Here is a 5,000-nt window from a genome sequence, read left to right as displayed (position 1 = left end):
CTTTCCGCAATGGAATCGGCTTAAGCTCGACCTTTTCTTTCATTTCCTATCATAGGGATATAAAAAGAAATCCAATTGCGTTTTTCTTAGTTTAGAATATCAAAAGACATCCCACAACCCGGTCTTAGGTTCAGAGTCGCTTTGTGGGAACTTCAAGAGAGAGAAGAGAGATCATAGCTTAATATCAAAGGTCAGGTATACCTGCCTACGTTCGGCATACACATTCACTAGTTCCATTCGGAACCTTTCTCTAGATGGAATCCTGATTCGACTTTCAAATGCAAGAGCAAGAATGCCGTGAGGGAGCCCTATCTAAAAAATGCAAGGCCAGATCCCACTTTCTTTAATCGAGCGGGCAAGGGATCGCAAACATCTTTTCTTTTCAGAGAAAAGGTTTTCAAAAGATATCCCGAAGGGGTCTTAGGTAAGGTAAGGAGTGACAGCTCTATTCAATAAGCTGGCTCTTTAAGGGAAGATAGGGCATCTCCTAAAATGTGGAAGTTTGGTGCTTTAGAGATAGGGCCGGCACGCTTTGCTGGAAAGCAATAAGTCAACAAAACAAGGTAGGTATACCCCCTAATAAAGGTTTCGCTCGACGACCCTGTATCCATTCTCGATTAAAGCACGGAGAGTTAGGTTTATTATCTCCAGTTTGATGCTATCTTCTCCACGACTTGGTTCTTATGGATCTCCTCCAGGTCCTAGGCATCTTGTCTCTAGCTCTGCTCTCTATCGGTAGTAAAATCAGTACTTTGTCTTTGCCTGTCTCTGTCCATTCCTTCAACACTGATGGACTCGGAGTGGCATAACCCCTTTAATAAGAAGCATAAGACCTAAAGCGAGGAGATAGAATCGAAAGAATGATAGCAAGTTCTTTGAAAGTGGGAAGAAAGCCAAGGATACGGTGGTGTGTAGGGTCTTTCAAATCAATCAGGAAAGCGTGAGCTGAGAAGGAACACGGCTTTCCGTGCCTTGACAAGTGGATCTACCAAGAATAGCTTTTTCAGCCGTTACTTATTATATAATAGCTCGATCCGCTCACGCATGTGATTGATTTCTCCCCTCTCTTTCGAAAATCTTCCATTCGAACAGGAAGATTCCCTTCTCGCTGTGTATCCAGAACCTGAGGATGATGAGGATCTATAAAGGTTCTTTGATCGAGCTCTCGCTTCGGCTTCTTTTGTTGCCGAAGACCAGGACCCGTCTTATTTGCTGAAAACCTGTCTGTTTAGGGACTCTTTCCTTTCAATGGACATACTTGCCTGGAACTGATTCTACCTTGAGAGCGCTTCCCTCTTTTCTGATTCCTTCCCTTTGACCACCGAAAATACAACTTCTAATAGCCATTTCTATTTTATAGATGTTTCAAACAAGTGATTTTACACTTTGATCCTTCCTGTCTTTCCCCGATAGAGGAGTTTGACCCTTCCACTTCTGCCTTTGCCCTTTGTACTTCTTCCCGCAATTGAGATCCCTGTTAACTTCGAGTAAGAAAGAACGACCTTCTGCTACCTTTTTACCGGGGCATTGTTTTAACAACTTTAGCTGATTGATCTACGAATGGAGGGATTCAAGCTTATTTTTGTTAACCGAGATGCAAACGACTGACAAACTGGATTCGAAGCCACCTGTCGTAATAGTACCTGTGGGTTCTTTCTGTGGAGCCTTCAAATGCAATAGCTAGCTGCCCAATGGCCAATGCCACAGGCAAATCTCCATTTTCCAACTTATACAACTCTTTGGGGTCCAAAGATACTCGCCATTGCAACTTAATAAATAGGACCGGTGGGATCGCCTTCAACAGATATATCGGTTTCACTGCTTTCGTACCCTTTGTTTTGGTCATGTGGATGACCCGCAGACCGTAGATAAGATGGATACCCACGTACTGCCTTCAATGAAGAGAGTTTTACCAAGGACCCTTAGACAGATAGGGGGGACAGACAAGAGGTATGCAACCTGCTGAATATTCTCACCGAATCGCTCACTGACAAATACTTGGGGCTCCCCTCCCTGGTAGGAGTGGATAGGAGCAACTGCTTCCAACACTTAATTGAGAGAGTTTGCACTCGGATTAATGGCTGCAAAGAGGAAGGGCTAATTGGCTCTGCCATGGAGACCGAAATACGAGCTTCTTTCATCACATCATTTTGCAACGGAGAAAAAAGAAGAACATAATAAAGTTTCTGAATGACTCAAACGGCAACAGGATCGAAGGTAATGACCAGTTAGCATCTCTGATACAGGGTTACTTTGAGGGACTGTTCACCTCAGAAGTCCTAGCTCCCAACCCTGGGCTACTGGAGAAAGTAAACAGGCGAGTAACTGAAGAAATGAACGCAAGCCTCTTGGCTCCGTTCACGGCAGATAAAGTAAAGGCAGCACTCTGAATTCAATCGAGAGTTAGGTACAGTAATCTTCAGATTTGACAATACCTCCCCCAAAGCATTGTCAAGTGTTGGAATTAGGGCACCAACCATGAATAGGAGCTATATAGAACTCCGGAAAGAGACCTTTGATGAAGTCGGCATCCTCCCAAGTGGCATTTGCTTGATCCAAACTAGCCCACTTCCTTGGTTGCTGAAAAACCATGCAACGCAAGTAGTTTTCCACACACTGATTCACACGTTCTGTCTGGCCATCTGATTGTGGGTGATAGGCAGAGCTAAACCTCAATTTCACTTGCAGTGCTTTGAAGAAGGCCTGCCACATGTTACTTGTGAATATCCAGTTTCTATCAGAGACTATTGACTTTGGCAATCCATTCCACTTAAAAACATTATCCATGAAAGCATGAGAGACTGATTGTACTGCATAAGGGTGAGCAAGGGGAATGAAATGAGAATATTTAGTGAACCTGTCCACCACCAACAATATGACTTCTTTGCCCAATGATTTGGGAAGACCCTCAAAGAAATCCAGGGAGATGCCAGTCCAAGCAGAAGTAGGTAATGGCAGTGGCCAGACAATTCTTCAATGTTGTGAAGGCCTCAATTTGAGCATCTGACCACTGGAATGAATCTTTTTTTAGACAGTCATGAAGTGGCCTAGAATTGATCCCATAATTCTTGACAAATCTTCTTTTTCTGCAGCCATACCAAGAAAACTCCTCAACTCAGTGATAGTCTTAGGTGCTGGCCATTCTTTGATGGCAACTATTTTGTGGGGGTCTGTAGATAGACCCTATCCTTAGATAACATGCCCTAAATACTCCACTTGAGGGACAGGAAAACTGCATTTGCTAATCTTAGCATATAGTTTTTATGACCTTAGAATGTCCAGGACTAACTTTAGATGCTTGAGATGAGCTTGTTTGGTCTTGCTATATATCAGAATATCATCAAAGAATACCAAAAGGTATTTCCGGAGCAAAAACATGATTCATTAAAGATTGGAAGGTAGCAGGTGCATTAGTGAGTCCAAATGGCATCACTAAGTATTCATAATGACAAAAATATGTCCTAAAATTTATGAATGTCTTCTCTTCTCATTCTTATCTGATGATAACCTGATCTCAAATCAAGTTTGGAAAACAGTTGTGCACCATGTAGCTCATCTAATAGATCCTCAATGACAGGAATATTGAATTGATTTTCTGCACTTAACCCGAAAGCAAGTTTGAAAACAAGACCTGCTCTGTGAACTGATGGAAGTAGTGAAGGTTTAGGCTTCGGATCTGTGAAGTTCAGGTTTTGGAGTAGAGGTCAGAGGCTAGTGCGGGTAGCCCTGTCGGAAACTAGAAAGAAGAGGCTGATGCACCTGCCCGGCGGTGGGTGGGTTCAGCTCGATCAACTGGGATAGGAGTTTTTTCTCTATCTTGCTCCATGGTGTTCAAGCAGTGCGTCCAGAAAGTTGTGATTCATGGGAGGGAGCAGCTTCAATAGCTTTGGCTGTGAAAACTCTTGGTCTTGGAGCATCAGTGTCATCAGTTCACCCAAGATCAGCAGGACAAATAACTACTAGGTTTGTGCTAGAAAAGCGTCTTGCGTGACGGGGAAAGAGTGGAAAAAGAAAGAGATTCATCAGCTATGGAATCTGACAGGTATCGGTATTGAACAGAGGGGGCTGTTCACAAAGCATCCCATGGATGGTAATGGTGCTTCCCCAGGTGTTGTTCCTACTCCTTTGGCTGGTGCCAAATCAGATGACTTTGAAGTTGAAGCTTGCCCGCAGAACGATGTAACCATGCTGGTAGTACTATGATTGCCTTAGAGCGCAGATGTCTCTGTCCCTAGGAATGTGATGCTTAGGTGCGAGGTGAAACACAAGCAGGAGATCGAGAAAAGAAATCATACGGATTGCAACCTACAGATGAAGAATCTGCTTCATTGTTCCCACCATCTACCATAAAGAGAAACAAACATTCTCAGTTGGTCCACTATTAGCGAGGCCTAAAGTCTTCACTTCATCAGTCTAGGAATAACACTAAAGTAGCACCCCTCACTACATTCTTGTTCACTGAACATAGATCTCTAAAGAACAGTGCACTGGTACATGATATGATCTGTCGTCATGACCCATGAACTGAGCTTCTCACTAATTGAAATGGTCCTCTCAGCATGTTTCAAGGGAAGCAAGAGATCGTTTTCTCAGGATATTAGTCACCCAATCTTCCCAATAGTATTCCTTAACTCATGAATTGATACACTTGTTCATTCTCTTTCTATTTCCACTGGTTTCTTTTGTTCACTTGCAATGCGGCATTTGAATCCATTTTACTCCACTTCTCTCTCTTTTCTTCCTGATGAGGGTGATGTACTCCGGGTACCTGATCATCATGACTGGAATTCCAGAGGATTCCTTGAGTACTCGTTACTTCGAGGTCAAATGGTGCGATGGTATTCATCCAAAATAGGAAACTGGTAGCGACTTGCATTTGAAGGACTCTTCCTTCCTGTAGGAATAGGGGAGAGTGGTAACGTGAACCACCTTTCCTTTATACAGCAGTAATAGCACATGCAAGTTCCTAGGGTCTATATAGCTAGTCAAGGATCATAAAA

The 5,000-nt window shown here is 43.2% G+C and overlaps 1 protein-coding gene across 1 annotated transcript in view; it reads right to left on the bottom strand.

Annotated features, from left to right (window-relative positions):
• The window catches only part of LOC123038230 (NADH-ubiquinone oxidoreductase chain 6-like), a 27,523-nt gene that overhangs the window by 21,191 nt on the left and 1,332 nt on the right, over window positions 1–5,000 (bottom strand). The window lies entirely within an intron of this gene.

Source organism: Triticum aestivum, chromosome 2A, assembly GCF_018294505.1.
Source record: "Triticum aestivum cultivar Chinese Spring chromosome 2A, IWGSC CS RefSeq v2.1, whole genome shotgun sequence".
In the NCBI taxonomy this organism is placed as follows: Eukaryota; Viridiplantae; Streptophyta; class Magnoliopsida; order Poales; family Poaceae; genus Triticum; species Triticum aestivum.
This window is presented reverse-complemented; position numbering and strand designations above follow the sequence as displayed.